The sequence below is a fragment of the Lytechinus variegatus genome, chromosome 5 (assembly GCF_018143015.1).
Source record: "Lytechinus variegatus isolate NC3 chromosome 5, Lvar_3.0, whole genome shotgun sequence".
Lineage (NCBI taxonomy): Eukaryota > Metazoa > Echinodermata > Echinoidea > Temnopleuroida > Toxopneustidae > Lytechinus > Lytechinus variegatus.
In genome coordinates this window covers 6332751-6345984 of record NC_054744.1, presented here as the reverse complement: position 1 = coordinate 6345984, position 13234 = coordinate 6332751, and positions in this window count along the sequence as shown.

The following is a 13234-nucleotide window of genomic DNA, read 5'->3' as shown; positions in this document are numbered from 1 at the left end:
AGGCTGTACACGGCCCAAGTCCAATTTTTGGCAAAATTGAGTTAAACAAGGGAGATTGTTCCTTGTACAATGGCTCATCTTGTGTATTGATAAAAATAAATATCATTTGTGGACTGTTAATAAAAATTATATATCATTTTCATTTAGACATCATGCACCAGTCGTGTGGAATAATCTCCCCATTGCAATAAAGTCTCTCAACTCAATGTATTCTTTCAAAAGGAAATTGAAATTTTATTTAATCACTAGTACTTAAATTCTGTCTTTACTGCACTGCCTGTTATTGTTTTGGGTTTGTGCGGACTTTGTATCTTGTTGTGTTCTGTTTTGTTTTCATTATACAATTATATGCCCATTACCTATTCATAAATTTTCTTTACTTAAATATGATTTATAAATTGAATTAATCTAATTCTATACTATGTTATCAAGGGTGGTTATCCAGACAATTCCTTTTGGTTTTTTATGACCGCCCTATTCCAATAATGATGTGTTCTTTTTATATTGTATATCATATTTCAATACTATATTTTGAATTTTTCACTGCTCAAGTTTTTTTACGCAATTGTATGATATGTGTAAGTTTTATTGGAATTGAATAAATGAATTGAATTGAATTGAATGATAAATCTGAAATCATCTCAGAAATGCCTTTAATAATGAAGGTAAGAAAAGCTGAAGTCCAGACTTTTCTTACATTCATATCATAGCACCCTCTCTCATTACTACTTACTATAGAAGTCTACCATGTATATGAATGTAAGAATGACCCAAGTCCATATGATTCTAAAAATGGCCCAAGTGAAAAGTCATGGAATTGCATTTGGATATGGCAGCTTTCCAGTTTGATGTGTTTTGCAATTCTCATACTCTGCTATTATAATTGGTGTTCATGATTTCCATTTTTCCTGGTTTTGTGACATCCCAAATTCTACATAACTCCCGGGACGTCACGGGAAGTCATGGAAAGCAGAATAGTCATGGAGCAAAAGTTGCAAACATACATACATGTATGAGGAAATGAACATTATGCCTTAAATTGCAATATTCAGATGTCTTTGCTAAAAGATATCTAATGTAAAATACTAAATTAGCAAGTGAAGTTTTAAATTGTTGTATATGACAACTTGCTGAAAAAGTGTTTCTGTATAATCACACTAAGTTACGATTAAGTGCATTTTTCCCACTGCAGATATTTCTGAGAAAAGGAATGTTGTTCAAATAATGTGGAGCGTTGTGGCCCAGTGGATTAGTCACCGGACTTTGAAACAGGGTCGTGGCGTAGTTTCCTTCAGCAAGAAATTTTTCCTCATTTTGCTGCACTCAACCCAGGTGAGGTGAATGGGTACCTGGCAGGAATTTATTCCTTGAAATGTCGAGCGTTGGAAGCTAGCTGCTTGAGCTACAGCCAGGTAATAATATCCAAGTCCTTTGGAAGCGCATGGAGACGCTATTCATAATGTGTTATGCGCTAAACAATAACTGACTTTTTTTTTCTTCTTTTCACTTTACTCCCGCAGTCTTGTATAACATGGATGCACCCCAATCTGATGTTAAACATCTGCCAAGTAAAAATGAGACAAGGAGATAACAGCAATCTTGAAGTCATCTTCTACTAGAGGGAGTGTCTGGTTTGAAAATTTATTGTTGGTATTTATGTGATCATGTATATCAATTGATTAAACCAATTATCAGTTTATTGAGAACTTGTTTTATCAAATAACGTCACACGCACCACGAACCGTCCTCTCTGTGCACTTCAATGCGAAAGTTAGTTTTGCAGAGAACGCATTTACAAAAAAAGTTTTTTTAAAACCAGCAATAAGTGCACCTACAAGGAGAGCAAATTATTTACCGATGTTTTTGTTCGATAGGTCAGGTTCCAAAGTTTCATCCCGTATCTTAACATTTTCTTGAAGTGAATTATTTAGCCACAGTGGGCATCGTAACAGAGAGGACGGTTCGTGGTGAAATCGCGAGGCGCGATAGCACACTGTATCTGCGCAGAGAGGACGGTTCGTGGTGTGTGCGACGATATGAGACTGTATATATCTGTTTTTTGCTGTATGAACCCATTTTTATACGCCCGTCCTGGACAGGACATATTATCGGTGTCCGTCCGTTAACTTTTCCTTGTAAATGCGATAACTTCCGTTTGACTTTAATAACCTAGTCTCATATAATTTGGTATAGATGATACCAGCATGGATCCCAGGAAGCCTATTGAGGTCAAAGGTCAAGGTCACAGTGACATGTTTTCATCTTACCCTTCTGAAGTCCTTGTTAATGCGATAACTTTAGTTGAACTTAACCCAGGTTCATATAAATTGGTGTGTATGATACTAGCATGGAACCGTGGAAGCCTATGGATTTTGAGGTCAAAAGGTCAAGGTCACACTGAACAGTTTTCATCTTACCTTCTGAATTCCTTGTAAACGAGATAACGTTAATCTAACTTAACCTAGGCTCATACAATTTGGTGTGTATGATGCTAGCATGGATCCCAGGAAGCCTATTGATTTTGTAAGTCAAAAGGTCAAAGTTGAATTCACCACCTTCCACTTTTCTTGCTTGACCAAAAACGCAATTTTCCGTGTTACGGGCAGGAGTATTATGTGCTCGCCTTAGCGACACTATTGTTATGTTTCTTATGATGACTTTTGTGTACATGTAGCTCCACGCAGCAGGTCCAAGCTATTATCTCTTTGTTTTTGTCTCATCACATAGCAGAGCGAGACTACATGTATTACCTAAGGTAATGACATCATAACTTAGGAAGTTTATAGACCTAGTCCATGAGACTTAGGCCTACACATAAGGATGATGAAGTATTACTGAACACCATAATGAAATGACTTGTCCTCGAACTGTTTAAGGGATCAGTTCTCACCTTTAAATCTGTGTCACTCAACCCAGGTAAAGACAAAACCCACTTTAGATAGGTCTAGTATTATAATTGAGTAAGAAAGTGCTTTCATATTATTTGATATTTTACTTTCCTTTTTATTGTCTCGCCTGCATAGCAGAGCGAGACTATAGGCGCTGCTTTTCCAACGGCAGCGGCGAGGGTGTCGTCAACATTGAAACATTTGTGGATTTGTCATTACTTTAACAGTTTATCGGTCTAGTTTATGAAACTTGGACATAATAGTAATCATGTATCCCTCAGTATTCTGTGTGTGTTTAGGTCACATGACCAAGATCAAAGGTCATTTCAGGTCGATGGACATAGTATTTTATTATCATATGAGTGTTTTCTTTTGTGTATAATTATTCAATAGCCATTTTCAAAGTCAGCACTGCTGCTATATTGAATCGCAAAACAGCGAACAGGGTTTTGTCAATCATATGTTACAATATCTTTATAATAATGGTTAGGATCAGCCTTTGAATTTAAAGATTGACATAAGTAGGTTTTTAGTGAGCCAGTCACATGATAAATGTAATGAGTTCAAATCTTCATTAGATTTATCCAAAATGTTTTTTGTCATGAAATAGCCTTGTTTTTCATCTTCATACATTGCAGTGTCCGAGTAATGGCTTCATTATTTTTTCAATTAGAATGAATTTTCAAAGCTGAAGGAGAATGAAACCATTGGAAGAAGATAGCTTGTGTGAAAACAGAAAAATAAAAGAAACAGATCAACGAAAGTTTGAGAAAAATCGGACAAATAATGAGAAAGTTATGAGCATTTGAATATTGCGATCACTATTGCTATGGAGATAGCAAATTGGCAATATGACAAAGATGTGTGCACTGATGAACAACTCTCCCCATTACTTTAGTATATATTTCACTTGAATTGCCTCTTTTATCACATCTATCCATAGATCATGTGTTCTTTCTACATGAGGGCATGTAATACATTTTTTTAAAGAATACATAATGGATAAAGAGTTTGTATCATCGTAAGAAAAAGCAAAAAGAGACATTTTGAGGGTATTTTATAGTCCACCAAAGGGAAAGTTGTTCATCAGTGACATCACACATCCTTGTCGCATTGCCAATGGGAGGATCTCCATAGCATTAGTGATTGCAATATTCAAATGATCATAACTTTCTCATTATTTGTCTGATTTTTCTCAAATTTTCTTTATTCTTATTCTTTGATTTTTCTGTTTCTACACAAGCCTATTTGTTCCAAAGGTTTCATTCCCCTTTAGTTTCTGCTTTTTAAACCATGTAACAACATAAAGATAAACTATAATGAGGTTTGAGCAAGGTACTCGCATATCGAGTGTAATGAGTTCAGATCTTCATTAGATGAACATGTGCATTTTCTTTTTGATCGCAATAGCAAAACAATTCTAGGACTGTTTCACAAAACAAAACAAAATCTGACCTAAAGTCAAGTCATGCTGAAGCGTTAACATACTTATGATATTTGATACAGAGTCTGATCAATTCATTTGCATTAGAGTGCATCCTTTGAGAGTGATTTAAACAATTTAATGATCTGGGCCCCGTTTGATAATCCAATCAATCCTGACTCTATGGAAATCCTTTAGTGTCATAATTTTTTTTACAGGAAATTTGCAAAATGTCCTTTGTAAACGAAGGAGAACTCAACCAAATTTTCAAGAAATCAATATCATGTATACATTCATATCTAGAATTTATTTAAAACAAACATGCATTTTATATATGTATATTAACTTTGTTGGCTTCCCATAGTTACGATTGATTGGATCAATCGTAACTATATGTAAGACAGGGCCCTGTTATTTTCCACATGCAAGTAGAAATTTAATCACACTTAACTTTTAGTGAAACACCTCTTTATAATTTGTCTCTTAAGGCCTCCGCACACCTTTCAAATGGTCCACAATCTGGTTTTGGAGCAAATCTTATATTTTTAACTTTCTGAAATGTGATGAACAAATGTATTTTTTTTTCGAGGCTTAAAATTAACTGTGCATATACTAAATAATTTTAGCTGATTTAAACCTTTATTTCTTTATTAGTAAAGGCCAAATTGACTTTAATTTGTAGTAAATTGTATGATTGCTGTGACATCACTTCAACTAGATGTTCATTTTTCAATGCAAACGATGATGCTAGTATAGTCACTGGTTTCAATATGAGTATTCGTAGGATGACTTTATACATCAAGATGTCACATGCCTCAATGTACACAACGTTTTACTCCGAAATTGGGTCGCAGAACAATCAAAAGGTGTGCGGCGGCCTTTATGTCTATGTCAGATAGCTTGGACCTGCCCTACAGTGTACAATTTTCTGTGCTACATGTATATACATGTACTATACTTGCTTTGTATTCATGAGGTGTATTTTTTTTTCTTTTAAAAAATAATAAATTGTAAGACCAGCAGCCTGGAAGATTCATTCAAGTTGCAGGACCATTAGCAGTTGACCTCGTTGATCGATGATGGTAGGCCCTGAACCTCACAAACATGGCTTCCTGTCTGGTTTGAGCTGAGGTCTTCTTGCCAGAATCACACAATTAGTGACATCACTACCAAGAGATCTATTTTTCAGTGTGCAGAGAAGGGCACTGGACACAGTTGTGCATGGTATACAACTTACCATAATGTAAGTGCTTTAATTATGATTTTGTGTCGCCTAAAGTATGTGAGACAATGCAATCTGGTTTCCAGTAATTATTTATTGAGGGCAATAGAAAATATTGGGAGGAAATTTTACCCATATCACAATTTCTGTCTTTCTTTATATACCTCCCAGTGCTAATTGTTCCAGCTGTTGCTCTAACTTTATCTTTGTTTCACATTGTTGCAACATTATATATTCCATGACTGATGTAATGTGCTAGGAAGTTAATTTTTATAAGAAATTAATATATACAGACATTGATCCATTTTTTTAAGCTGCAGAGAAATGAAAGAGCAATGTGAATTATTTTGCAATATATATATGCTCCTTTTCTGTATGTGTCATTTCACTTTGAAATACAGTAATATTCCACACTTACTGCGGTCATTTCACCATGTACCTACATAAACCTCATGTTTGTGCTAATGCCTAAGGCACCACCAAAAACATAACGTTTGTACAAGTGCCGAGTGTGTATCCATCATGACATCATGAATGTGAAGAGATAATGTGGACTGCACGAATGTTTAGATATGTGATGATAGATGGTAGGACCTAAAAATTGGTTTGTCTGCCCAAATCTTCAACTTCGGATAAAGTTTCAACAATTTTTATGAGGGTGTGCACTTCAATGTTTTTCCCACAATGTGCAAAATAAATGCTCCTTCATTCAGAGCAATATACATGTATGAATCTTGTTTCAGAAGTGCAATGTCAAATTTTTACATCAAGAGCCTTGCCAATGTAGTGTTTCAAGTTGACCCATTATCCATATTGATATTTGAAATATTGACGGAGCAGTCTAGCCAAGATGGCTTTGGAGCTAAGTGGCATTGATAAGATCAATCCAAACCTGGTTTGCTCTCCATTTGGACGCAGGTAACCATTTTTTTGCACAAAGAGAAGACAGAGGAACTGGTGATGAAAAGAGTGCTGCTGACTTTCAGAAGTTTATTTCAGTTGCATCGCGTCATCTTTATATTTGGTGTTTGGAATCAGGTAATGTTGCGATAATCTTCAAGTACTGTGTGACCACAAGGAATGGTGTTCCTTTCAGCCGATATCCAGAGCTCTTCAAAACCTCATACAAGTGACACGCCTCTTGGAGTCACAAATGCTAATACCTTGTGAGAGTGTTGGCATCTTTCTGGTGGCATTAGAGGAATTCTCAGTGGCTCTAGTTCCAGATGGTCACTTTGTATTTTCCAGCCATTTGATATTTTCCTGTGTTTATTGGATTTTCCAGGATTCATTTGACTCTGATGAAATAAAAGGCAATCTGAAGTCTTGGTATTATACATTCAGATACAATAAAGACCATTTTTTGCTCCTCATGCATGTCGATCTTGCCACCAAAAGGGAATACATCTGATACATTTTCTGGCTTTGTAACTAACTACTTTTTAAACCACAATCTACTTGTTTGAATTCTATTGAGGCAGATTCTTTAAGTCTTTGTCAACATTCATTTTCGATGTCCAGGAGAAAACTCTCTTTCTTTGGAATGAATTTTGAATAGATTTTTCTGTTCAGAGGAATCTTCATCATGTTCAGGCATTCAGAAATGTAATCCCTAAAAGTGAAGGGAACTTTCTGGCCTGTATTCTGAACTCTGGTTTAAATTAAACTCTGGTTTGAAGTTGTGGTTTAACTATGGAGAGCCTATTGGAGCACAAATCACTAACAATACACATTCAATTTATTAACTCATATGACACCCAAATTGTTCATAATTGTCTAGGAATGATAACTAAAGTATTTTTTTTCATTATAAAGGAAAAAAGAAAAAGAGTAAACATAAGAAATATACAATATAAACAGAATGTTTGAATTTTTGGCTCCCCATAATTTTAGCACAGAGTTAGACCATGGTCTAAATTAAACCTGACTTCAGAATACGGGCCACTGTGTTTAACTCTATATAGCCCAGGCTATTTTGAAAATACATAGACAGTGGGTTCTCATCAATTTTTTTCACTAAAAGTTATCTTTATTTTCAGTCATAAATACATGAAATCAATAGCTTGTAATACAGCAAAGGTAAAAATGATGATACATTTATTAATTTTGGCTACATCCAGAAATTGCATTGAAATTTGTCATATGAAATCACAGTTTTTAGCAATTTTGGATCTGATAATGCACTTTGTCTAACTTTGTAACTGCATACCATCGCATTGTGAATTTTGTCTGAAAATTTGCACGAGAAAAATCTCATTAAATGATGTGTCCTGATCTTTACAGATTTATCATGCAAAATATCATGTGGGGCCAAAACAAGTTCCACCCCACCCCCCCTGGGCTAGATAGGGTTAAACGTACATGCTTAAAATTGCCAGTTATATTTGGAGATGGGCCTCCACTCAATGATCAATTTGCGTATGATATGGTGCTATGTAAAATCTCTTAATGCGAATTGGTGAGTCTTTCACTTCTTTGCAGTGATCATACAATGCATAATTTGCAGACCATCGTAGAATTAGTCCTTGTTGCTTATATAGTTCCAGTGACCATGTCAGAGAAGCATGTCAGCCAGGTCCTGAAGCTTGACATGAAGTGATGCTAGGCTGCTCATTCATTTATCTTCTGGTCTGGGTTGGGCAGTGATTGGTAGATTTTTCCAACAGTGTCCCTGTGGCTAAAGAAATGGTTTCCTATATCCAGCATGGAACAAGTTTTGGAAATTTTGTTGGGTGCGGTCCGTCAGATTTGACAGTGCATGTTTTGGTAGATTTTCCTAACACTCCATGACCTTTTGGCGAAAGAAGTGGTTTCCTCCATCCAGTCTGCAACAACTTTGGGCAAGTTTATTGGGTGCTGTCTGTGAGAGTTCTCATTGGTTCCTGATGACCATTCGGCTGAAGAAACATTTTTTGGAAATTTTATTGGGTGCTGTCTCTGAAATTTGACATTTCGATTCACTACTATGGTTCATGCATTGTATTGTAATGATTGATGGGGAATTATAAACCATTGTGGGATATGAACTGGACTCCCTCAGGACAAGCCTATTTTGAATTCCTAACCTCGTTAGATCTATCTATCATTGTCGGTGCCTCGCCTGATCACTCAGAGTTCATGGTGGCACGATGGATACAGTATGCAAGCAAACATTTGGTTCTTGTATGATGGTGAATGAATAAATTAGGTTGATAGGAGAAAACATAATTATTTTTTATGTTGGTTTCTATTTTGATAGAAATGCAGTATTCACTGAAATTTGTAGAAATGGAATTGCATCATGTACAGAAAAAGGTATATTTATTTGCAGAATGGTAATATATTCCACTTGCTCTTTTTAAAAGAAAAGCCCCCCCCCAAAAAAAAAAAAAAACCCAGCCAATGAACATGTTTTTAATGATATGAATTTAATGATAAAAATATGAAATGTGAAAAAATGATTTGTAATACTAAATATTGTTTTCTTTCCTCCCAAGTATAAACCATAAACAGAACATTGTGCGCAGTAAGCGTTATGTATTATTATGTGAAAATTTAAACTTTGTAGTGTCAGTCATGGATATTTAATGTTGAAAGGATGTGAAATGATTGAAAATGGGCAGATACAGGGAGCATTTCATGACAAGTTATGTGATTATCACTGATTGGCTAAGGCCAATCAGAAGCAAGGGATTGGTGGTGAAAAATCAGGGACGAATAATCTTCATGAAATGCTTCCCTGGATGGATAGTACAGGGAGGTATGGGAAGAAAGCACAATCAGTGGAGAAGGGGGAGATGGTTGTTAGGAAGGGGGCAGATTAAAGGAAAGGTGGTGGTTTTGTCCAAGGGTGAATGTAAAGACTACAAAGGAGATTTATAGATTCTTCTTGTAAGGAAGAGGGAAGGAAAGGAGAGGGGTATGGGGAGGGAATTTCTTTTTGTGAATGAAAGTTCCCCGTAAAAAAATTAATTGTTGCCCCCAAGAACATGACCAATTGGAAATTTGATGCATTGTCTTTCATACTATTGGCTACACAATTAACAAAGCACTTTCATTATGAAAAGTTGTATAGCATGCACAACAGTATCCAGTCCGCTTCTTTGTGCACCAGAAAATAGGTCTCAAGGTAATGATGTCACCTATTGTGTGATTTTGTCAAGATCCCAGCTCAGACAAGGCTGCTGGTCATTTTGTGAGGGTTGGGGTTTGCCCCATCGAATCAAGAGGTCATTAGCTGCTATGGTATCTTGTATACTTGAATGAATCTTCTGGGCTGCTGGTCATTTTTTTTTGGCTGTTTTTCTTTGAAAAATTCAATAAAAGTTTTTGGAAATTAAAAATTCATTGCTGTTCAGTTTTATGCTTACTCTGTCCCCTGTGAATATCATCTACACACCTGCCCCCTTTTCATCTATTATGAAAATGCTAAATTTGGCTTTGTTCCTTAAACCCCCTGGGCGGGCCCTGTTGCATAAAAAAATCTATTACAGTAATTTTGCCATCCATCCAGTGGTGTAATGACCCAAAAAGTTTTTAAGGGGGGGGGGGGGTCCAAAATGGTGAATGTTTTTACTTTTGCAATATACCTATTGGCTCCGTTTTGGTGGGGGGGGGGGGTCCATGGTATACCATTTGGTGGCAAAATTACATTAATAGTATACATACATACATTACACATCTAGGGCATTGGTAAGAATTACAAACACAGCGTACCTTTGGGAGAGTTCTAACATGCCCAAGGCAGAGCAGAGTGAGGGTATTATGACCGTCTCAAAGGTAACAAGTGTGTGTAATTATTCCAAGCAAAATGATGTGTATTGTTTTATAAGATCATAGTGATGTGGATCCTTGTCATTTGATAGGCCACCCTCGTCTTTTTTTTTTCGGGGGCCAATTTTCACAACCTACCTAAATCTGCAACATTGGACAAGCTTTAACATCGCAGTGAATGGATGAATCATTTAGGACTCAGCATTTTAATAACGGCGAAACTTCCCCAAGTCCAATTACCATCTCAAAACTCCATGACAATTTTTTTCATGTTCGCTGAATCATATAACTGGTCATGTGATTGAAATCATCGAATCATATGATAAGGATCCATATCACTATTTTATATCAAGTTTTATGCAACAGGGCCCAGGACCGTTATTCTGAATATTGTGTTATCTTTAATAGCAACCCTTTAGTTAGCATGTATGTCATTTCCTCACACAGTGTAGTCCCTTATCCTGTGAATAGATAGGTCTCATTTATTAAGTAACCACAAAATACCATTTTTCAAATTTGTTTGGGTAAATAACACAGATGTCATACAAAAGATAAAACAAATTTCAGATTACCGGCCAGCTTTTAGGTTGTCATGGCTGCTGTAAATATGCAGAAGGTAATCATAATGTAGAAGGCTGATGTATATTCAAATTGTTAAATATAGCTTCTTTTTTTCAAAGGAAATTCCCAAGTAGGACTGTATTTTCCTGGTACACTCACCATCTTTTTCAAGATTTCAGAAGAAATATAAAATTTTATTGATTTTTTAATGCCTTTTAATGGTGATCACTCTAAATGAATTTGCATTTTATTTCACGATTTGTATCTGCACTGTACAAGCCAAATGACCTTCAATTATTCCCCCATGCGCCTCTTATACAGATTCTGGTCTCTGTAAAATGTTGCAAAATGGATCGAAATTGATAGCAAATTTTCATTCCCTATGATTTTAGTAAGTACTTCGTCATCCCCTTATTTTTGTATCATCAAAAATCTCAACCAAAATGAAAGTAAACCCCAATTTTTTGGTTCATCATCATCATCCAAAAGATAATTCATGAACTTTGAAGAGTAAAAATGTTTAGTAATTGGAGAATCCGCAATAACAAAGCACTTTGCAACGTTCCAGGTTTAATGAAAATTGAAAATATGGGGCAAATCATCTTTTGTAATTTCACAAGAGTGAACTCCAGATAATGAACATGATTTCGTTGAAAATGATTTAATTTGATAACAATTTATATTTATATAGTATTTTCTGACAATGAGCTGTACTATACTTCTTATTTCGTATTTCTATTTTGTAATGAATATACAAAGAATAAGTTTAATTTTTTTTTTTTACATTTATCATAGGGTTTGGATCTGAGGATAAATCGGAAGTTTGTTCAATTCCTATGCAGAAGTTATTATTAGATCAGGTTTATCAATGTAAACATTCATTTCATGAAGTTCACTCTCATCATCTTCTTTGTTCATGTGCAAAACAGAACTGCTGAGGAAGAAGGGAGAGAGGGAAGGAGATTTGAGAGAGACAGGGAGAGAGATACTAAAAAAGAGGATGAGACAGTTGGGGGTGAGAGAGGGACAAAGGTTTTATAAGGAACAGGAACAAGAATAAATACAAGTAGCCAAAAGAAGGTGTAACACGATCATTTACTATTCAATCGTCCTGGGTGTTGTTGCATAAAGCTGTTTGTACACTGTAAACACTGTGGTGTTAAAAGTGACACCAGCCTGGTGTTAATAGAGGACCACACAATTAGGTGTTAAAATTACACCCTAGAGATTCAGCATAACACCAAAGAGTGTAAATTCAACAGCCAAAGGTGTTTTAATAACACCTATAGGTGTTTAACAAGTTAATACCGATGTAAAATAACTAGTGTGGTCCCCTATGTACGCCGGTTAACACCACAGTTTTTTGCTGTGTAAGTTACGGACGACTGGAACACATCTTTAGGTGCTAAGTCAGCTGATTCAGATATATCATTTTAGCACAACAAAGGGTCACCAGTTTCGTAACTTACAAAAGGCTGTGTACAACAACATTCCAGACAAAAAAAACAACGAATTTGAAAATTTAGCGAAAATACTTTTTTTACAGGAACTTGTAGGTCCTACTAATTCGAATTACAAAGTGCAGAAAATAGACCTGTCTTAAAAGGTTGCGGAAGATACCAGCAATTAAATACATAAAACATGTAAAATGAAACATTTTTACTTCTCAAATTCTATGCATTATTTTTTGTAATATGTTTGTTGGTCAAATTATAGCTTACCAGGTGATAATTCAAATTTTAATTGGCAAACATTTTTGCGCTTTTATGCTCATGGAGTAGAGACAGTAAAAAAAAAATTGAAAAAGTTTGGGAGAAGAATCAATGAAAGTGGCAATAAAGGTCTGTTTTTTTTAGTAACTGTAGCAAATATTAAATCTAACGAGACCCTGAAACCCCAAAACAAACACAAGGAGATTGTGCTCTAAAAAAGTAAAATTTTAAACTCCTAAAACTTTACAAAAGATGCATTTACTTTTTTATAAGAAATGATTCTGCATTCTTTCCCCTTTTTCTTGGGTATCGACGCCTTCTCAAATTGCCGCCTATAAGTTACTTCTTTAGAACTCGATTTTTGTCTTTAAAGAATGATGTACTCGTATTTTGCCTTTAAAATCGCAGATTTTAACTAACAGGGCTGCAAAATTATGCGATCCGAGCTGAACAAAACATTACCACTTAAAGGAGAATAAAACGCTTGTATATAACTCGTAGAAAACAGAAAAATCAAAGAATAAGATCAATGAAAGTTTGAGAACAATATTGGCAAAGCAATACGAAGTTATGTGTATTTGAATGTCGAATTCACTTCTTCTATGGACATCCTCCGATTGGCAATGCAACCAAGATTTGAGATGTAACAGTACAAATCTCCCTTTTGTTACACTGA